The sequence below is a fragment of the Colletes gigas genome, unplaced genomic scaffold (assembly GCF_013123115.1).
Source record: "Colletes gigas isolate AHSC1104 unplaced genomic scaffold, ASM1312311v1 Colletes_gigas_Sc00003, whole genome shotgun sequence".
NCBI classification, from domain to species: Eukaryota; Metazoa; Arthropoda; class Insecta; order Hymenoptera; family Colletidae; genus Colletes; species Colletes gigas.
This window is the reverse complement of record NW_025106632.1, coordinates 5824238-5848377: the sequence shown is the minus strand read 5'-3', so window position 1 is coordinate 5848377 and position 24140 is coordinate 5824238. Positions and strand designations below refer to the sequence as shown.

General features: G+C 38.5%; 1 protein-coding gene across 2 annotated transcripts in view; it reads left to right on the top strand.

The window, feature by feature from the left end:
• The window catches only part of LOC122404841 (globin-1-like), a 79783-nt gene that overhangs the window by 20915 nt on the left and 34728 nt on the right, over nucleotides 1-24140 (top strand). The window contains exon 1 of one of the 2 annotated variants that reach the window (XM_043409109.1): nucleotides 14796-14898. The exons of the other annotated variant lie outside the window; for it this stretch is intronic. The gene's annotated coding sequence lies outside the window, so the exon portion shown is untranslated. Of the gene's footprint in view, nucleotides 1-14795; nucleotides 14899-24140 lie in introns of those variants that run through there. 2 annotated transcript variants of the gene reach the window in all.

The following is a 24140-nucleotide window of genomic DNA, read 5'->3' as shown; positions in this document are numbered from 1 at the left end:
GACACTGTGACGATGTATTGGCTGACTCAGAGAACTTTTGTCACTTTCGAATTAGGGGATTAATCGCAACTCTATGTTGGTAGGAGTCTACTCGCAAGTAATAGAGACGTATCGACTATCACTATGACACTGTGACGATGTATTGGATGACTCAAAAAACTTTTGTCACTTTCAAGTTAGGGGATCTATACTATTTGTATGGTCTCTTACCATGCTTGATAATTAGGAAGCCCATGTACTTATACAAGACAGGTTGTGGTTCGATGAATTATGCAGAGCACAAAATACTTAATCAATGCTAGTTATTTATAAACATAAAAAATACAAATTACAGTGTTTAAGTAACCGAGTGGACAATTTTGACACGCTATAATTGTCAGAAACTCGTCAGAATGCTGGCCAGAAACTGGTTATAGGCGATTCTGAAAGCACTTTCGCGTTCCTCTGTGCTTTCTAGCTGGATCAATCGAACACGATGCAATCGTACTTTATTTTCTTCGATCGTGTGCCATTGTCGCGCAGAACTAGAATCATACCTGATATATATTAACATTTAAACAGCTCGGATTAAGAATTAAGGAAATTGATGAACACGATAGACGAATTTAAATTTCCCGCCATATTTCTGTTCCACGCCGAGGGTAGTTAGCATAGCGCTATCAAACTTTGCAAATTGTACGCGTCTCGAGACATTAGCATATCCAATCTCGTATCTTTTGAGACCGCTTCTGGCCAGTTTATACACTTATTACTTCTTTCCTGAACACGACCTTTCAACTTTTAGCGATCGTTCGCAGCGTACTCGACACGCGACAGTAAAACCCAACGAGATCCGGCGATTAAATGTCTTCGTTCCTCGACGAACATCGATCATCGATTTGTTTTTTTATTTTAACTCGTAATATTTTTCGAAATTCTCGAATTTTCTTCCCAATTTTTATTTTACTTTCAAATCGATTCGACGCCTCGAAGCTGCTTAAAAATGTCGTTCTTGTCCTCCGAACGTTCCACGAGGGCGAACCTGTCGCGAATTTCTCGAGATCGTGGATTTTTCTTATTCCGCGCCGCGCTTCGAACGAAGGCACGAAGTAAAAGTATTCTTCGCGAGGTTGGGAATCTTGAAATCGGTTTCTGCTTAAAGAACTTCGCATCGAGGGGCAGATAAGACACGATTTACATACTTTTTCGCTAGGAAGCTAAAAAAATTTTAAATACTAGACGTAGAAGAAAATAAAACTAGATACGAGTCCTAAATTTTAAATGTAAAAATAAGTTTGTATAACAAAATTGTGAATATTTCGGTATTTTTGTATTTACATGTCTCTTACCATATTTTTGAATTATTTTAACATTTTATATTCTGTGTTTTTAAAATTGATTATACAATAATAATAAACAAAAATATGCTGATCGAGAGGTTAGGTCGTGGAATTCGATCCGACGCCATTTTGGAAACGAAAAAAAACGCTATTAAAAATATTTCAATTTAAATTCAGACCTCCGTGAAATCCCACAGTTGGAACAACGCGAGTTTTAATTAATTTCCAAAATATAAATACAGGGTGCTCGGGCAACTCTGGGAAAAATTTTAATGAGAGATTCTAGAGGCCAAAATAAGACAAAAATAAAGAATACCAATTTGTTGATGGAGGCTTCGTTAAAAAGTTATTAACAATTAAATTGAAAAATTTCAAATCGTTCTGGAAAAATTATTTTCGGTTGCGGGAGTTAAATTCAATCATTTTTGGTGAATACACATACCTCCGAAATCCTAACCACTTTCGAGAAAAAAAATCGAGGTGTGAAATTTTTCGACGGAAAAAAAAATTTCAAATCGTTTTGGAAAAATTATTTTCAGTTGCGGGGGTCAATTACAATGATTTTTTGTCATTACACATAACCTCAAAATCCTACGCACTTTCGAGTAAAAAATTCCTTACCGAAAATCTAATTAGGTGCCTTTTCGACGAAAAAAAAAAATTTCCAATCGTTCTGGAAAAATTATTTTCGATTGCGGGGGTCAATTATAATCATTTTTGGTGAATAGACGTACCCCCGAATTCCTACGCATTTTCGAGAAAAAAATTTGAATAGGTGGACAAGTTTTTCGACAAAATTAAAAAATTTCAAATCTTTTTGTAAAAATTGTATTCGGTTGCAGGGGTCAATTACAATAATTTTTTGTGAATAAACATACCCTCGAAATCCTGCGCATTTTCGAGAAAAAAATTCAGTACTGGCGGAACTTTAAACGTTAATAACTTTTTAACAAAAAAGTGGCCGAACGCCCTGTATAAATTTAAATATCTTTTAATAGCGCTTTTTTACGTTTCCAAAATGGCGTCGAACTTTCTAACGACCAGTACGAAAGATCGTAACCGCCATTTCAAATATAAATTTAAATATCTGTAAGATTCTGTAGGTGAAGCGTGTTTTAATTAATTTCCAAAATGGCGGCCCCTTCTTTTCTTCTCCTCTTTTGATTATGGCGTTTACCTTTATCCATACCATTATGTCGGCGGTTGCCTCACGTGGGAACGAACGAACACGTCGCATCGAAATGGCATTTGACGCTTCTCTAGGAGCGAGATAAAGGTCGATTCACATTACACGTAGGGTACGTCGTCGTGTTCGCTCGTCGTTGTAACAAGTGTACACGCACGCAGCGAGAATCGCCGATTAGCCGCGACGATTGTCACGTAAAAATATGTTTCTCGAAAACGCTTGACCTTTCATGACAGTGCGTGTGGTGTGGCTTCACCCTAACGCCGAGTGTCACGCGACGTTATCGAGGCCCTCGTTGACTTCCAATGCCGCGTTCCTCCGCGTCTGCGACGTCCACCGCGTAAGAAGATTCTTTCTACCGGAGGCGTGCTCGAGACAGAATCGCTCCTTACGGATTCCCGATAAACTCACTCGATGTTCTATCGTAAGAAATATTGCCTTATACGTCATTGTTCGCGACGATCGAATTATTATTATTGCCCCTCACCCCCAAATCATTTCCCTCAACCACCACGAAGAACCCTTCGTCGACTTCGCTTAGGGAAGAAAAAAAAATTTTCACACCCGCTATCGTCCTCTGTAATCTACCCTAAGACAATTTAAATACGGAAATTTTTATATTTTCGAAATTTTTTTATTCATAATATTCCACACTTCGCGTCTAATTTTAGTCGACGAAGTATATTTTAATATTACTTTCGTTCGATCGTGATAATTTGACGAATTAAAAAAAACAAGATGGCGCGTACTGCGTACGAAAGGTGAACAACTCGATGGGCCCGCAAGAGGTTAGGTTTCAATCGAATATTCAAATACTTGAACGTTCAACGTACGGTTAGCGTTACGAAATTTCGCTATTTGTACAATTTTATTTATCGAACGTGTTCTTGTTGCGCAAACAGTATGCGTAAACGAGGATGTATGAAATAAAACAAACGAAACGATGACCGTACGAGTGAAAGTTGAACCGTAAAATGATATAAAATTTTATTCAAATCTGCAAAGAGTCGTATTTACGATTTCCTTTACGAGACTCGAAACGTACTTGGAATTAGAAATATTGCCGGAGAGGATGGGATTTAATATTCGCAGTATTTCAGTTTCTGCGAAGTCGCCGATCGAGTCCAAAACGCGAAGAATTTAAATTACACGAAATGAAAATAAACAAAGTTCACGAGTATAATTAAGTTGTTCGTATACGTATTATTTTTTGGTTCGATATTCTATTATACGAACCCCTCCTCGATTTACCCGCGTACGCCACTGAATGGATACCAGAACGAATTATAAAAACTGGTCCAAGCATGTTATGCAGCTAAATAACCCAGCATCGGTGGTCGATGCTAAGATTAAGATCAAAGCAATGCTATATTAATATCATTTGTATACCGGATGGATATCCAACTAAATTAACTGCCGGCTATAACGACGAAAAGAAACAATCGATCTTGCAACAAATACCTTACAATCATCTTTTAACGTCCAGAAACCTGTCCTCCCGTATAAGGCCGAAAATACAAGGTGACCGGAATAAGAAATGGAAAATCTATAACCTACACGTCTACTGTTAATTAAACAGGAATTTTATAAAAAGAATTCTCTAAATAATCTCTCAAGACAGCATCAAGTTCCAATTTCCACAATCAGACACGCGACAGTCAATAATTACTGTCGAATATTTTATTCAATCCAAAGAAACTTTATTGACAAAACATACAGGTTCGTTCGCGATTCATCGTAACGCGTAGACCTAACCAAAAAGTTCTTATTTCTTTTGTAGAGGAAAATATTTACTATTTGACAGCAATACGCAGTATCTAACTTCAGAATATTAGTTTATCGAACATGTAAAGATTCACAAATGAAGTGTTTGAATAATAGGTGGAGAAATAACCGTATGTTATTAACAACACGACGCTTATACATTCCGGGATCGTCGTTCGGATCCAACTAACCTCTAATTTAGCTGAAGTGTTGACATCGATTCATAGAGGGCGCTTATGTCGATCATTCATTATCAACATTTTAAACACGAATGTTCTATCGGTGCATTTATTATTGTATTGACTTAACCAACAAATTGTTCCCCGTTTTATGGTAGAAAATATTTGGAATTTTATCTCCTCTTCCACAGTCTAACTTTTAGATAATAAAAGTTGCATAAAGTCGGTTAAAAAATAGACAGAGCATTGTTCTTCGTGATAGATATCGAAAGAAGGTTGCAATATTTTCAGTTTAATGTCAAATTTAATTTATGTAGACAGAATATTGACCTCAGGGAAATATAATACATAAAAATATTAGTTGTAGTTGTTCACCCCTGGGAAAAATTTTAATGGGGGACTCTAGAAGCCAAAATAAGACGAAAATCAAGAATACCAATTTGTTGATGGAAGCTTTGTTAAAAAGTTATTAACATTTGAAGTTCCGCTCGTAATGAATTTTTTTCTCGAAAATGCGCAGGATTTCGGGATTATGTCTATTCACCAAAAATGATTGTAATTGCCCCCTGCAACCCAATATAATTTTTCCAAAACAATTTGAAATTATTTTTCCGTCGAAAAATTTCACACCTTTTCGAATTTTTTTCTCGAAAATGCGTAGGAATTCGGGGTTATGTCTATTCACCAAAAATGATTGTAATTGCCCCCTGCAACCCAATATAATTTTTCCAAAATAATTTGAAATTATTTTTCCGTCGAAAAATTTCGCACCTTTTCGAATTTTTTTCTCGAAAATGCGTAGGAATTCGGGGTTATGTCTATTCACCAAAAATGATTGTAATTGACCCCTGCAACCGAGAATAATTTTTCCAAAACGATTTGAAATTTTTTTTTCCGTCGAAAAATTTCACACGTTCTTGAATTTTTTTCTCGAAAGTGGTTAAGATTCCGGGGGTATGTGTATTCACCAAAAATGATTGTAATTGACCTCCGCAACCGAAAATAATTTTTCCAGCACGATTTGAAATTTTTGAATTTAATTGTTAATAACTTTTTAACGAAGCCTCCATCAACAAATTGGTATTCTTGATTTTCATCTTATTTTGGCCTCCAGAATCCCTCATTAAAATTTTTTCCAAGTTTATCCGAGCACCCTGTATAGAATCAGAGAGCTGTTCGTAACATGGTAAAAACGTAAGTTTAACAAAACGGGGACATGCAATACGTGTGTTGTAAGCTATCGATTTTATTCACGACTCGTTTGGGTCATCCACGACCGTCATTTTGGAGACGCGTTCAAATATTAAATTTAACTTTTCAAAATTGGCTCGATTCAAGAATGAATAATAATTAAAAGTTGAATCAAATTTAAGTATTGAATTTAATTTGTAAAAGTTTGCTTCATTCAAGACCGAATGAAAACTCAAATTTTTTCTCCTGAAAAAACACCAGTATTGCAGCTTCTAGAATTGTCAAGAAAACAGTAATTATCAACAGTTCGGGTCGATAGGTTCCTAACCTCTTTGAGTGATCGTTACAACCGTGAACAGTTGACTGAAAAGTACTTCTCAAGAAGAGTAACCTTTCTAGAAAAAAAAGTATATAACCGTAAGGCGAATTCGGTATTCGAATACCTAAATTTGTAGGCATGTGTTCTTCCTCTTACGTTGAAGGAAACCAGGCCGTCCGTTCCAACAAAGAGGGTGTCGTTCACACAGGTTGACGTGCGTGTGTACTACGCGAAGTCTCCGTGAGAAAATACGTTGAGGAAGAAGCACGGTGGAAAGAGTTCTAGGAGCTCGGTAGGTGGGTCGAAAACAACCAAAGACTAGACTTGAGGACGAGGAGAACACTTAAGCGGCTCAACCATGCGTGCTTCCCCATATTCGCGAGCGTTACAGGTGAGCTGAACACCAGCCACGGAACGAAACCTCGAGCGCGCCACCAAGCGGATAAACTCGATCAAAAAACAACAGACCGAGAAAAGAAAACTAGAAAATCATTGATGACTCGAACGAAATCCCGGCAACATCAGCGCTGGGAGCAATCTTCTTTTTTGTCACGCGATGCATCGAGGCCGCAAGAAACAGTAAACTGCAATCTGGGTGTTCTTTCAGTATATTTATTATTGTATTGGCTCGATCAACAAATTTCTGCTTCTTTCACGATAGAAAATATTTGAAATTATATACAGTTCTTATCATCTCTTATTTCATAGTCTAACTTCTATATAATATGCGTGTTTCAGTACGTTCGTTACTGCGTTGACCTAACCAAAAAATTCTTGTTTCTATTATGGTGGAAAATATTTACTATTCGACAGGAGTACACAGTATCTAATTTTAGAATATTAGTTTATCGAACATGTAAAGATTCACGAATTAAGTGTTTGAATAATAAATGGAGAAATAACCAACACGACGTTTATACTTTCCGGTATCGTCTACAACTAACCTCTAATTTAGCTGAAGTGTTGGCAACGATTCATAGAGGGCGCTCATGTCGATCATTCATTAACAAAATTCTATACATGAGTACTGGCTTAACCAACCAATTTCTCCCCCTTTTAGATAACAAATAACTTTTAAATAATAGAAGTCACGTAAAATAAGTGAAAAAATAAACAAAGCATTTTTCCCCAGAGTCGAGATCATTCGACAGAAACAAGACACGCAATTGGAACAAGGTTGACCTTCGAAAGTACTTTTCACGCAGGTGCAATGATACACCTGAGAAGTGCAAGTGACTCAGCCTGCATAATGAACAACGCCGGTGACTCAGCCTGCATAATAAACAATTTTGTGTACTGTACCTAATCCAGGAATTGCAGCGAAGATTTCCTCGATATTTTAACACGCTCGTGGCGGTATTTTTGTGCGAGTTTTCGCGACGTAATATTTAAGATGGAGACCCGCGGAGGCATTTCTGGAGAAGAACAGCGACCAGAAATAGCTGGCCGCTCGGTCATTGTCGTTATTTATCGCTTCCTTTCGTCTCGCTAAATTTCTTAACTTTCGCTTTTCTAAACATTCTCTCGCCCTTGATGAACTTCCGGCGAGCGAAGAAGAGCGCTCGGAAACACGTATAGAAGAAAATTAGCTCGATAAGGCCGGTCATCATAGTCCTTTTTGTATTTGCTAAGTTGGCAGCAAATTTCCCACTCGCGGCGCCCTCGCGAGAAAAACCATTCGCGATCGAGTCGATTCACTTTTAATCGAACCTTTTTGTTCGATCGTCGAGTAACAACGCGATCCCGTTCCATTTGATAAAATTGTTTACCGCGAGACGCGACCGTAAGAAACGGTCCCGAAGATCCGAGCCCCGAACGACCGCGAACGAAACGAACGACTCGTGTCGGAAATTTAAGGACGAGGAATTGGAAACGGGGGCAAAAAACATCGCGCGAACGCAAGATGAGCTCGTTTTGCAGCTTCGAGTCTCACGACGGGTAATTTCTGTTCGCCGGCATCGGCTTGGGAAAAATGTCTGAAGGGGGAGGGGTTTCCCCACGCGAAGACAACAAACAGTGTCGTTTTGATACCAATATGGCGTTTTACAATTCCCACTGTCGAGCGTGAACGGTCTGTCCTTATGGAATAAGTAATGTTTAGCACCGCGGTTAGCATCTGCACGAACGCCACTGTTTTGAATAAAAATCCCAACAATTTTCATACTATGCGTTTCCATAACCTAAAAAGCACCGCACTGACAGAACGTTACACTATGGTACTACTGTACCCCATCACACCTGTATTTTGAATAAAAATACAATTCTGATGGTGTACTTAAGCATAATAGGAATGCAATAATAATTTAACGACTGATGTACTGAAAGAAGGCTATATTATGGTATTACTGTGCTCTATTGCACTTCTATTTTGAATAAAAATACCAGTTTGATACTATGCTTGAAGATAATAGGAATGTAATGATAACTTAGAAATTCATTTACTAAAAGAAAGGTATACTATGGTACAGTGTTCTATTACACTACTATTTTGAATAAAAATGCCATTTTGGTAGTATGTGTAAGGACAATAGGAATATAATAATAACAACTGGTGTACTGAAAGAAAATTAAACTATGGTATTACTGGGCTCTATTACACCTCTGTTTTAAATAAAAATACCACTTTGATAGTATGCTTAAGGATAGTGGGAATGTAATAATAATTTAACATCTGATGTACTCGAAGAAAGCTATACTATGGTACTACTGTGCTTTATTGCACTTCTATTTTGAATAAAAATACCATTCTGATACTATGCTTGAAGACAATAGGGATTTAATAATAACTTAGAAGCTCATTTACTAAAAGAAAACTATACTATGCTACCACTATGCTGTATTACGCTACTATTTTGAGTAAAAATACTAGTTTGATACTATGTTTGAAGATAATAGGACTATAATGATAAATTAAAACCTGCTGTACTGAAAGAAAGCTATATTATGCTACCACTGAGCAGTATTACACCATTATTTTGAATAAAAATACCATTTTTATAATGTGCGTAAGGATAATAGAACTATAATGATAGTTCAACAACTGGTGTACTGAAAGAAAACTATACTATGCTACTATTATGCTCTATTGCACCACAATTTTGAATAAAAATACCATTTTGAAACTATGCTTAAAGATAACAGGAATATAATCATGTACTGTGAGAAAACTATACTATGTTACTATTGCACTCTGTGTGCTCTATTTAGAGTCGATATCAATTATTCCTAGAGCGGATCTGATCGTCTTCCAGGTGTAATAAATGATCGGAGCTTCTGTGGTACGTAACGGTAGATCTTTGGGCGATGTATATTACAACGACTAATGTGTGTCAAAAGGCCATCGCGCGATACCCTAATTCAAACAGAATGTTAATACTGCTCGTATGAACTTGGGGTAACCGTCTGTACGGGATATAAGAATTGATAATTACAACGCCATATGTTACATACTTCGCGATGAAGAATATTACTTTCAGGCCTAATCATTCAACGTTTCCCTTTTGGCGTGCAATTTTTTAATCATTTATCAATCGATGCAAGTATCTCGGAACTATACACTGAAATATTACTTCAAATTCTTGTTCGTAACCCGGCACGAACTTGCGCGAGATAACCTAACCTCAAAGAACATTTATCTGTTATTCGTGAATTACGAATGAATCGAATACATTCGCTACACGTGAATTGCAAATAAATCTTGATTCGTTATTCGCGAAATACGAATAAATCGAAATTATTCGATGAACTATACACTGAAATATTGCTTCAAATTCTTATTCGTAACCCAGCACGAACTTGTGAGAGATAACCTAACCTCAACGGGCCTTTATTTGTTATTCGTGAAATACGAATAAATCGAAATTATTCGATGAACTATACACTGAAATATTGCTTCAAATTCTTATTCGTAACCCGGCACGAACTTGCGCGAGATAACCTAACCTCAACGGGCCTTTATTTGTTATTCGTGAAATACGAATAAATCGAAATTATTCGATGAACTATACACTGAAATATTGCTTCAAATTCTTATTCGTAACCCAGCACGAACTTGTGAGAGATAACCTAACCTCAACGGACCTTTATTCGTTATTCGTAAAATACGAATAAATCGAAATTATTCGATGAACTATACACTGAAATATTGCTTCAAATTCTTATTCGTAACCCAGCACGAACTTGTGAGAGATAACCTAACCTCAACGGGCCTTTATTTGTTATTCGTGAAATACGAATAAATCGAAATTATTCGATGAACTATACACTGAAATATTGCTTCAAATTCTTATTCGTAACCCAGTACGAACTTGCGCGAGATAACCTAACCTCAAAGAACATTTATTTGTTATTCGTGAATTACGAATAAATCGAAATTATCCGATGAACTATATACTGAAATATTGCTTCAAATTCTTGTTCGTAACCCGGCATGAATTTGTGCGAGATAACCTAACCTCAATGGACCTTTATTTGTTATTCGTGAAATACGAATAAATCGAAATTATCCGTTGATCTGATTAGCTACTGCCCCAACATAACCAACATAACCAACATAACCAACATAACCAAATGGTAACCTAAAATTGTCGAATCGTCAACCTTCTTGCACGCAAATAAATCGATTCGTCGTATTAAAAGGTGGTTCTCGTTAAAATTTTATTTATCCCCGTCGTGAATAAATTTTTCAACGAACGTTATTCGCGACGTTAATTATCACGTTTACCGACGAGGTTATAAACGCGATCGAAAATGATGCAGAAGGCCTTGGGATCCCTTTATCGTTTTTGGACGCACCGGGGCGCGATATTATCACAGCGACAGCCCTATATACCCCCGGTAATATCGCGAATAATATTTTTAAAACGCGCGAACAGGGTAATTTTAAACGGGTGCAACCCCGTCGTAAAAATCCTCTTAAGTAGCGGCGCATCCCGCTAACGAAATCATCTCGTTCCGTTCGTCTTGGTTCATTCTTTCCCTTCCTTTTTTTTCTCTCCCCCCTCCCCTGCCCCCAACAATCCCTCCTCCCCGCCGACCGTTTGGTCTTCCCTTTTGCAGGAGGCGCTTCCTCGCACTTTCTTCTTATTTTGCTCCTATTTCTCCCGGCACAAAACCGCCGTCCGTCGGCTCTCAACGCATCGCCATCCACCTTCGTACAAACGGCCTTTGAATAGCGTCTAGTTTTTGCCGGGCAACTAGTTTCACCGAGGGTTTTCATTCTGCCCTATCGAGCCGGCCGTCCATCCTTCTTCTCGCCCTTCCAACACCGTGAGAATGGAAATCCTCCATAAAATTACGCCTCGGAACGGAACGCGCACTACGGCCCAAAGGAGGTTAGGTTTCAATCAAATATTTTGTATACCACGGAATTCTCGGGCGCGTTTAATTTCAATCGCCCTCGAAACAATATATCGTTAACGGTTAAGAAATTCGATGTTCGCGGACCATAGGTTTCGATCGGTTGACCGACCCGTTGCCAAACTGACCGAAATTCATAACCTATTCGTAACTCACTTTACCAACTGCGAGCACACGCGCGTACACGCCATTTTGTTCGTTAGATTTGGCGTTGTTTGCACGGTACACACTAATGGGGCACCGTAGGTTGTACAAACTGAAATATTTACACGACTCCTAAGTTCAGAAGTTTGTTCTGGTAGTCGTAAATATAGCGTTTCGACGCTGCGTCAATTTTTCATCGGTTCAACAACCAACATTGTTCGAACTGTATTATTAATTCTATCATATAACCATGACTGGTGTTGTGGAAACGAATAATATTTTAAAGTTGGCATTAACAATCGTTAATTCGTGACGAGCCTGCTTTCTATCGAGATACTCAGACTAAATCAAGTTTAACAACGTAACTCGAATTCAGGAAGCACATTTCGCCGCGTCTGGCTAATTCGTATAAACGGAAGCCTCGCGACAAGCTTGAAATTAGCGTCTTACAAACAACGAGACGCGCTCCATCTACCAGTTTTACGAGTTTCTGCCTATTTCTCGGTACCCGGGCCCCCCGTTGCACCAGGAGGCACTATTTTCCCCGACTAATCGCGAAAATCACTATTTCTACGCTGTAATAAACGATCGAGTTTCCTTATCCTATCTCCGTATCTCGTTTGGTAGTTCCATCGAGCGAGACCGAGGAGACCGCCTCGAGGAATCCGTCGGCTCGAGCGATTTCCACGGGGAGAATCGGGGCCTCGAAACGTATGCGCATTTTCAACGGTACGAACATCTGCTCTTTTGCCCGTGTCTTACCGTGCGTCGACGACTAACTGTACAGAGCTCCTTCGCCTATCTATCGAGCTAACAGATAAAGCGAAGCTACGCGTCGGTTGGTCCCGCTAAGCCTCTCGCGGAAAAAGATTAATCGCGCGTCCGGAACGCGCTATTCTTTTAGAAGTTGTTCTTTAAAAAATATTACGCGAACGTTATCGACTCGAATCTATAGCACGACGCGTCACAAGTGAGCCCTAGCGGTGAGAGAACACACTGGGCCTTCAAATATGGCGTCGATTCTCCTGCAATCTTCCTTCGTACTTTGATAATTAATATTAGATTTGTACAAAAAATGTATAGCACGATTTGTCAAAAATGGGCCCTAGTGATGGGGAGACGTACTGGGCCTTCAAATATGGCGTCGATTTTCCTGCAATCTTGCCTTCTTAGTACTTCGATAATTAATACTAGATTTATGCAAAAAATCTGTGGCACGATTCGTCAAAAGTGGGCCCTAGTGATGGGGGAACGCACTGGGCCTTCGAATATGGCGTCAATTCTCCTGCAATCTTGCTTCGAACTTCGATAATTAATATTAGATTTGTGCAAAAAATCTATAGCACGATTCGTCAAAAGTGGGCCTTACGGATGGGAAAACGCGCTGGGCCTTCGAATATGGCGTCGATTCTCCTGCAATCTTGCTTCGTACTTCGATAATTAATATTCGATTTGTACCGAAAATCTATGGTACGATTCGTCAAAAGTGGGCCCTAGTGATGGGGACCGCGCTGGGCCTTCGAATATGGCGTCGATCCTCCTGCAGTCTTGCTTCCTTCAACATCTTCTACACTCTGATAACTAATACAAGTTCTATGCAAAGTTACAGATTTATTTTGAATTTTATTAACAATACGAATATATATTTTAGAATTTTAAAAAAAGGTTGAATAAAAATAAATGCAATCAAAATTGGTTACCAACCCCATCTGACTATAAATATATTATAACCTCAAACTTGTTCTTAAATATCAGATTCCTATGTAGTGTTATTGTACCGTAAGATATTTGTTGTATACAGAATATATCCTTATAGGGTAATTCTACACGTAAAGATGAGTTGAAAAGAACGAATAACATTTTTTCGTGAGAGGTTTCGTTTTCGAGTTACGAAATTTGAAAATCTATCGTCCGACGTCTGACCATTAGTCTCTTTTTCTACTTATGTCAAAGTTTGCAGAGTCCATTTTCTCTAGAACGAGGCCCAAAAAACGACCAACTGTTATTCTTCATTTTCTTATTCCCCCCCAATAGAATAAAAATAAATATGTTATTTGGGTTTTGTGAACTTCAATGATGCAATATACGATTGCATTAATTCGATAGTTAGGAGGTTAATGTAAAACTAGAATTAATCCTGGCGATCCGTTACTCTCGTAATTAAGCGAGGGGAAATGTATGGTGATTCTGTTACGTATTATGCCGTGTGAAATCGGTCGAAGGAAGAGAAAAATAGCGTTCCAGGTTTCTACGTTTGAACTCCGTCGTCTTTTAATTCCGTGCGTAACAATTCGAACGTTTTGCGTTCACCAACTCGAAACATTTACGCTCGATATAGTAGACGGTTGGTCAATAAATTAAAGAAGCCACGAAGGCCGTGCGAAATCGGTCGGTAAACGGTTAACGCGCAGAATTTCATTTAAACCGCGACGACTTCGTTGCTAATAAATTCATTCGATATAAAGATACGTTTTAAGTTTCAACGGAGCACGCAATCGCCATCGATCTTCCATTGTTCCGAAAATCAGGCTGATATTGTTCCGCGATAAAAACACTATCATCTGAATTTCACAATGAAAATCTCGGAAGCTAAAAAAAATTAAAAATTCTTCGATTCTGGTAAATTTTTACCCGAATTTAAATTTCGTTATTTTGCATCCCCAGTACAAGGTTATTTTTCGTATTTTTATATTTATTATTATCGTTTATTTTCGCAAATTCGTGTATCTATTACTGTCGTACGTCATTTAACGAAACCTAACCAAAACGGGGATCGGGGCGCGGGAGATTCGAATCGATCCGAACGTGCGAAATTTCGAATTCCGGCCCGATCGACCGAAACGCAACGGGGCGTGATAATTGAAAGATTAATTGCACGCCGCGTTTTAATGAAGCGGCATTACGGGGCTCGAGACGTCGGAAAGGACGCCCCGATAACGTTACGCAATTTACACGGAATATACGAACCGACAAAAGTAATTTAACACTCGACGGAACGCGATCGAATTTACGACGGCGAAACGTTAGTTTGAAAATTTTCGTACGCTCTACCTGGCGTCCGTTTCCAACGACGAAAATGCCGCGTGCAATTACGCGATGTTTCGTCGGTAACAGTATTATTCGAGTGGTCCAACGCTTTCGACCGGTCTTCTAATTAATTACGGACGTCGCGGCTAATGCGAATAACGATGCGACCAGCCTGGGCCAAAAATAACTAGACGGCAGGGAAGGTTGATGGAACGTCGCTGGTCGAAACACGCGACAGTTTCCCACTAAATACGATGCAACTTTCAATCGTCGCGACCGTACTATGTGTCATTCGGTTTTTCGAACCACTTCTATTCGGTATTCGGTGACTTCTAACAGTGACTCTGTTCTATCGTGTTAAGTCTCTCGTTTCTATGGATGGGATTTGTGAACTTTGACAAGGTTACAAAGGTAAGCAACAAATTCTAGGTTATGTTGCAGAATCAGAGAAATTAATTATGAAGTTGAGATGTCGAGGGGAATAAAAGATCGGATTTGTGAATTTTAGCATGCTTATGAAAGTAAGCAACACATTGTAGGTTATGTGGTAGAACTAGAGAAATTAATTCACAAATTGGGATTAAGAAATTTAATTATAGACATTATTCGACGACTGCACTGCTTATGGTGTGTTCAAAATAACTTGCACAATGAATTGAGAAGTTAGGCTATAATTTGTTCGTCTCCTTTACCTGCGTGGTACTTAATTTTGAACAAATACGATGAAATAAAAATAAAATCGACGATAAAAGTAGACTGCTCTATGGCGAGAAAAAGAGACGCAAATGATGTCCTATATAGGATATACTTAGAGGTTATAGAAAAGGAAAAAAATATTTCTATTTTAAACTAATAGCATGTTTCCCCATTATTCTATAAAAATGGAAGCGATCTACGCTCTAATGTCGGCGGACGAGAAAAATTCTTATCTGGATGCAACATTTCGAATTAAATAATATTTATAAGTTCCGTGACTTTAAAAATGGCGGCCTAGGATACCAAAGAAGCTAATTGGGGGGCTTAATCGATGCAGAAGAAAGAAGTTTCCTACTCGTTTGGCATTTTCCAGCGCACGTATTAGCCAATCAGGATCTCCGTAGTATGAAATCGAGTCAACATCGTCTGGAATTTCTGCCAGCTTATTATGAAGGAATGCTTTAAGCAATTTATAAGTACAAGATCGTCCATGCGATCGGTGAACGTATGCAGAATGTGTTTCACGAGGAGAAACTTGCGGTTTCGTTTACTCTGTCGACATCTTTATAAAACTTTTTTCTCTCCATTAACCAATCGTACGAAAACACGACTAGAAAATGAGCTTGATATTTTTTGTTGCACGTTCTTGACCTATTTACAGTTATTTACAAGAGAGATTAAGATGTATATAATTTTTTGAAAAACGAACGATACTAAGACTGTTTGGTTGATATAAATTGGATAATATTAGAAGCAGCACGACGTTACGTTTGCGTCATACTTATAGTGCGATCGAATAAGCTTCACGCGACGATAAAAACGCGACTGATACAAGTAATGGACCTGCAAAGCTTAGAAAAATCGATCGTTCAATTTCTAATAACACTTTGATAACCATTGGCCGTGAATGTGCTAATAGATTTCTATTTCGATCGGTACGCGACGGGGTATTGTAATTTTATCGTTAAAAAATTACAATGTCAATTTGAAAATAGTAAAAAACGATATAAATAATGCCTTCAAGTCGGCTAAATAAATAGTAAATTATTATACACGAGAAATGAACAAAAAAAAAATAATTTTCTTCGATCATCGCGAACCGTTTTCGAAACAATCGTCAACTCGTTACGCTAAACTCACAGGGGGCATTAAAAATTCTGTTTCGTTGGCAAAACTTTTTAATTAATACGTACTCTTGGCAAAGGTACAGATTCGTATCGCTTGTACAAACAATGGCGCCACTGATGCAATGCTATTGTATTCTATTCACGATTCGTTGCTTTAATCATTCTCCCATCATTTTTATAATTATGTAAAATAAATGCTGTCACGTCTTTTTATCGCGGGAAAACAGAAACAGCGTTCACAAATGCCTGAGCATTCGTTTGACAAGCGTTAAAATTTGGGTGAATTATTCTTTTTTATTTATTTTATTAGTTCAATAATTATTAACCTCAAATTCTAGCAAGATGTAATTTCTAAGTTTGTAGAATTATATACTCAAAACATTTACGTATCATTAAGTTGAAAAAAATGGCGTCGCTATACAGGGTGTTCTATCAACCCTGGGAAAAATTTTAATGGGAGATTCTAGAGACTAAAATAAGACGAAAATCAAGAATACCAATTTGTTGATGGAGGCTTCGTTAAAAAGTTATTAACGTTTAGAGTTTAGAGAACAGCGCGTGATAGTGGTTCTAACAGGCGACACTTTAAACGTTGATAACTTTTTAACGAAGCCTCAATTAACAAATTGGTATTCTTGATTTTCGTCTTATTTTGGTCTCTAGAATCACTCATTAAAATTTTTCCCAGGGTTGTCCGAACACCCTGTATTGTGACTTATGAACGAATTTACGAATAAATAAAAAGTATGCTAGTTGAGTGAATATTCATAAAATCGAAAATCGTCGTTTCCACGCTTATGCGACTGGATCTCTCATGAAAATCGACAAACATGTACGATGCGTGGTGGCGAACATGTTAACTCTATTAGGTCGAACTACGCGAAATTGCCAATATCGACCAGTCGAAGATTGACCTCGATTAATAAAGTAAACATAAACCAATGTGTCCATTGTTCTATATAGTATTTAGAACGAATGACAGATGAAGGGAGGGGGGCTAACAAAAAATCAAATTCGAAAATTTCATCCCTAAAAATAGAAATTTAAATTATTATAAAATTTTTATTGATTCTTCGATATTCGTTAATAAGAAAAATGCTTCAAATTGTCAAAATTCAGATAATAGATCGTTTTCGTCAGCGTCCCCACTTTCTGTGAATTCATCATTTGTTTACGACGCCATTTTGGTCCTCGAGTTTACTCGATTATCGAGCGATTTTTGTTACTATTTATTTTCTTCCACTGATTAAAATATTTTTCTTACACGAATTTCAACGAAAGAAATGTTTACAGAAACTTGGTTATGTAAAGTATAATGAAAGAGGGGCAGGAAAGGTGGCACGAAAAAAAATTTCTTTCCGAGTGTAAAAAAAATGAGCCTCGAGGTAGACCCAAATCCATTTCAAGCGTAGATCAATTAAAATCCACGGTGAAAGCTAACCTACAAACAACAACTCAACGTCTTGCAGCAGACTTAGGAATCGCCAGTATGACAGTTTCACGACACCCGGTCGTAAAAGGGAAGATGAAGAAATTGGACGAATGAATGTCGCGTTAATTGACTCGTCGTTTAGGATTCGACACCCATTTTTGGACGGAATAATTACCAGAGGCGTTAAAAATTATTACCCTATGATGACGATTTTTCAGACATCTTGTACGACGCCCTCTCAAAACAGAAAAGAAAATTTAAAAAGAGACCAAAAAAAATATAAACAGTAGATTAAACACGATGCAAGAAAATTACACTTCAATTTTGATGACGGGGCTTTTATAATAGGTTTTCGTATTTTTCCGTATCAAAATTATTTTTTGTTTTGGGCCAAAAATAAATTTTCGTTCAACTGCATTGGCAGAATGATGCTTCACCGAACTCGAGAATGGTTTATTAGAAAATCATTTGGTATGGCGACTTTCACAGATGTAGAATTGATAAAATTAAATTTGGAACGAAATTTTTTATTTACAAATGTGTATTTGTATGTATGTGTAGTGATTTGCTACTGTTTTGCTTTATATGTCAGAAATGATTCATCAGAAAATTGTGACAACTTTTCTAGATAGAATATCGGTACAATTAAATTTCTGACAAAATTCTGTATGCACAAATGTGTATTAATTATCTTCTATTTTGCTTTATATCTCAGAAATAGTTCACCAAAAAATCGTAATCGTACCAAAGTTCCACAAACGGAACGCGTAAAATTTCGTCCCATAAAATAAAAATCCACGGTAATCATTTAAAAGCGTACGAATCGTAAATCGAAGGAACCGAAATCCGAACCCGCATTTTATTCGAATATGATTTCACTCGTGAAATTCGCTCAACAGGTTGGCCGGGATTAGCGTTGACCAATTTGCAAGCGCAAACGATTGAAACGTAGCCTTTCGCTCGTACGAGCGTATCGATTATCCGTACACGCTGTTGCCCGGATCGTTTCGGATAATCGCGGGGGCTCTCTCGTGTCCCGGAATGGCGTGCTAGAAATTCGCGTTAAAGAATTCAGCATTTCGCGAAGGACGCGCGCGCGCGCGCACTCTCTACGCGTCTCTTACCTCTCGAGTATTCCACGGTGGCCGCGCCAGAAGTCGCGTAGCAGAAGATATTTTCCACCGACGAACGACGACGTTTCCCGTCCGCCGCCACTTTCCCTGCCCCCTCGTGCAGCCTCGTTCGACGCCCGAGAACCGTGATCCCGGCGTTAAATTTACTTCCTCTCGGATCCAACACCTTTTTTATCGACCGACACTGGCTCTTCACTCGCGGTCCCTCGCACTTATTTTCCCGCCTCTTCCTCGATCGATTTCCTCGACTTTCTCCGCGATCGTGCCCCAACGTTCCCCATCAACAGTCTCTCTGCTTCGAACGTACGTTCGCAATCCTTCTTTCCGGTGGCCTCTCGAGGACGCGTCTCGCAACGAAAAGGACGCAACGATCGCGTTCGATGCCACCGTCCGTCTGCTCCTGAACTCTCATGCTTGACGACGATCGATAACGCTCACTGCGAAGAACCTCTTCCATCCGTTTCGACGTCGTAACGTTCGCGCGACAAAAAACGAAAAGAAAACTACTCGCCGGGTAACGTCGACGCGAGAACTAATCCCACGTGATCCCACGACTTCCAGGAAACCGATCTTTCCTCTTCGCGACGACGCGTTCACCTGTTACCTCGCGTTTCCCTTTCGTCCGGCGTCCCCCGCGACTCTACTTTCCCAGGATTTCGGTCATGTTTCGCGCCGTTTTCGTTTCGATGGAATGGTACCTCGTGGCCCGGGATCCAGCTATTCACGGCTTTCTCCGACGCGTGCGGTCACCGTAGGAGCCCGTTCGAGCAGCGACGTAGCACTTGGCGTGGTGCCTCAGGTGAGACGCCAGGTGGGTACCTGGAATAACCAGAACCTCTCTCTTTCTCCTTGCCTGGCTCGCCCCACCTGAGAGCTACGGGCAAGGTTTACGGAGAACAAGAGGATTCCTGATCCTCTCCTGACGGCTGCGAAGGTCGAGGCGCCTCTGCAGGGTTCGACGATCTTCGCTCTCTGCAGGCACCTGCCTTATCGATCGCGATCCTCCAGATTTTTTTCGCCGTTAAATAAACAACCTGGCACTTTTCTAGGAAGCCTTGTGAACCATATAAAACTGGAAAAGAGAGGCCGAAAATATTTATTTATTTATTATACGTGAGAAAATATGATATTTGTTGAGGTAGAGGACAGTGCTTACAAATAAATATGTACTAATTGAAATTCGAGACATCAAACCATAGCAAACCAAGACAAAGTCGAAAATATTTATTTAACAGCTAAAAACCCGTGTACGAAAAATATATTTTTACAGTTGAGGTAGAGGGCAGTGCTTGCAGATAAATATGTGATGAAATTCGAGACATCAAACGATAGCAAACTAAGACACAAAGTCAAAAATATTTATTTATTTATTGTACTGCTAAAAACCGTGTACGAAAAATATATTTTTACAGTTGAGGTAGAGGGCAGTGCTTGCAGATAAATATGTGATGAAATTCGAGACATCAAACGATAGCAAACTAACACAAAATTCGAAAATATTTATTTATTTATTGTACTGCTAAAAACCCCTGTACGAGAGAATATATATTTTTGAGGTAGAGGACAGTGCTAATAAATAAATATATATGATATAGAAATATGCAACAATATCTGGATATTGGATCTTAATGTAAATTAATATTTTTATTAACAGAATGAAATGGGAGCTTCGTAGATGATCGTCTAAATTTCTAAATATAATGATTCGTATCTTACTTTAAGTATTTCCTATATTTTTGCATATTAAGTGCGTTTCGTAGTTTTTTGAGAATCAAAATATCCCATAAATGCAACTATTCGCAGTCGATCGATGAACGAGGAAATTTTAAGACAGAAATTATCCCAGTCGCCATTTGTAAATGCGGTTAATGGTATTTAATCGAACTAGAATTTTTAAACGAATTAATTTCTTATTTCAGATGATTTATTACGCGCCAAGGGCTCCCTCTCTGAGGGTTTCTTCTTTACCGATCGTGCTTCAAACATTGCCGGACCAAACCCCTCGTATTGTCCACGAAAACAAAACCTAACCTTGTTTTTAAGCAATTGGATATCATGGAAACATATTTACAATTTGTCGCAGAACTCATTTTTACAGCCTAGTTAAAATTCAAGAGTCCAATTTTCTCTAACGTCTAATCTTGAGAATTCTTTCGTCTATTCAGTGAACAATCATATGAGAATAACATAGGTTAAATTTTACAGCATATTATAATGGAAATTATTTTGTCAAATTGCGATTACTCATTTCTATTTCTATTTTTTATTTTTTTTGGGGTGCGATACTAGCACTATCGACTTTGTAATAACACCATTTATAATGATTACTCATTTACTTTATAAACTATAGAAATCAGTGCTTCGTATAATATCATAAGCTTCATTGCTCTATTTATTGAAAAATCGCCCCCTACATGGTCATTTTAATACAATTCTCGTATCGATGTTAATTTTCTAGTAATTTCTTTTACCAAAACCGATCCAAATCCCACCGTAATGGCCGCCACAATTCCCACCCTCGATACGATTATTCCAACAATTTCCTGCGCCCAGTCCGATCAAACGACCCTCTTCCGCTGAGAAATAGTACCGTAACCGCGTAACCGAGTATCGAATATTAAAATATCTCGAAAAATTCCCTCCGCATTCCCGAAAATTCATATACCCGGGATAACCAATCTTTTTGTACCATTTAACGTAATTCGATTCAATTATAATATGCTTCACTGCGATATTAACAGCATCGAACGAACGGACCAAACTAATTGTTCGTATGGAATTTAAAAAACTGAACAGTATTCCGTTTGTAGGATTCTGCGAATAGTTTTAATTTGAGTGAGTCAGCGTGTTATTGTAAGCGACGCTCCGATTTCAGCGGAGACAACCTAAACCCTAACCTAACCCAGACCCGAGCTGCGTTCTGGAATGGTCTCGAATTTTTTTATTTCAGAGAACACGAGATAAGGGATACCGAACCAGTGAGATCTAAAAATACATTTATTATCGTTAACCGGTGGCTGTCATTTATTTTATTCCTTCCTCGAATCACCGTCACGTTCGAGTGACCCGATAAAAACACTCGAAACCTTCTTTCGGAATCCGTGAGAGGGCGAAAGATATTTCTACGGGCCAAAACACATATTTTCCTCCGTTCTCGTCGCGGACGCCGAAAATCTCAAAGGGACGCCTTCAGCGAAATTTTCTTTTCGTCTCCGTTCGAGGGGAAGATTCGTCTGCAAGGCAAAAGCGTGCTTACTTCCGGTCGAGCAGCCAAGCCTGGCGTTTCTGTAGCGTGCAGATGGCGCCCTGCTACGTTACATGCCACAAATATGTTTGCTAAATAATATTCTCCTCATACATTTTTCTATTCGTGAAATTTTTATGTTTAATTCCAAGTATCACTTTCTGTGACACGATTCCTCTGAGGAGGAGTATAAATTAAACAGGAAATTAAAATAATTATAATCGCCATGATGATTATTTGTTATTCGTTCGTCATGGTTGGATTGTGGTTTTGCCAGGACGTTGTCCTACATGTGTTATGAAATAGACGACGCTATTTCGCTGAAGCAACTAACAATGATTGGCCACGACGAGCATAAAGGCGTTATATGGAACAATTGTAATCGTGCTGGCTATTGGATGACGCAACGGTGCTTATGGCGAGGCAATCGAACGGTACAGGGGTTCCTCTCGACGACTACGTCCTAACAGCCTGGCTCCAGGGCTACGAGGACGGTCGAAGTGTTCTAGACAAAGGGTACCGCGTATAGATAGAATCCAACAGTGTCGTATTCCTTTTCGAGCCCTTTACAAATGCAGTTCCATGGAAAAAGAACAGACACAGATCCTAAAAGTGCTTTTATATACGAATCTTTTTCGTACATCCTTTCTTTCTTATTTCTTCCGAAATCCTCAAATTTTCTCTATTTTATGCAGTTTCTGATTACTTAAATATTTACTTGTAGTTGTTTCTATCGATTATTAAACTCGCCAAGTGGGGAATTCGAAAGTTAGAACTTGGGGCGGCCATCTTGATTAGCGCTGCGAATTGCGTCAATTTGGCGGGATTTAGGTTCCATATTTGAAAGTTCAGAGCTCGTGAATATTATTTGTAAGCCATTTATGTTTCATTTACGCAATAATACTAACATACTGAAATAAATCTGTATTTTAACGTAAATATCAACAGATTTACCGCTTACTTAAGTATTCTTTTGCACGATTCGATATTTTTCACGAACGTTTCGGGGATTTCTGAATCGTCTCGCGGGTAAACAAGACTACCGGATCCGAAATCGGGCAGATATGCCCTCAGGTTCCGTGGCCCGCAGCCATTATGCGGTCGGGCATTTTCTCACGAAATACTCCGCTCTAATTATATGTCTAGGTTGCTCCTGTAACCTACAGTTTCATTGCTAAATACAACCGCTTCGATGGGGTCCAGGAAAAGAGTCTATCTTTACGTCTCGACCGATAATTAGGTCTTTCGACTGTCATTTCCTGTCGTGTTTTTAGAAAATCCTTCGCGCGTAGACGGCCATTCAGCCATTACTCTGGCGTTTTATTAACTTTAGCAACGAACAATGGTATTCTGGTAAATTTTTTAAACCTAACTCTTCGATTCCAGACAATCGTGGACAATTCAAAATTTATTTCAGTACTCATATTGGCGGTTAAAATTTATGAATTTGACTTTTATATTTTTAGCTTGGGAATCAATTGCTTTTGGTTTCAAAGTGAAAAGTCTCGTTAGTTAGACACGAAACGATTGAATATATAATTTTAATATTCTAAATGGCCCACCAGGCGAATTTCCACCGCTCGAATTCTACTGTAGGAAGGTTGGAGGTTAGAATGCTCGCTTCGGTGCTCTCCGAACGGTTTCTATAGATCCGCCATTACGTCACGTTGCACCTTGTTGCCTTTAATTCAATTTCATTGTGTTCGATTTCATCGCGTTCCAACCCGAACTATAGAAAAATATCACACTATATCGATGGTACGTAACGTTGGCCAAACTCGTTTATATTGTATCGGTTAATATTGTCGGCCATTCGGAGGACTCGAATTGCGACAATTCATACTTTTTACGACTCGATTTTTTCGATTCAAAATGTGCGAATCTATCGTTATTAAAATTTATAGCGAACATGGTGTCAAAAAAGTTGAACATGGTTTACTTTATATGTTTCAAATTTTGATTCGAACGCATTAAATACTATAAGATATTAAAAATAAATTGTTACTAGAAAAAGGAATTTA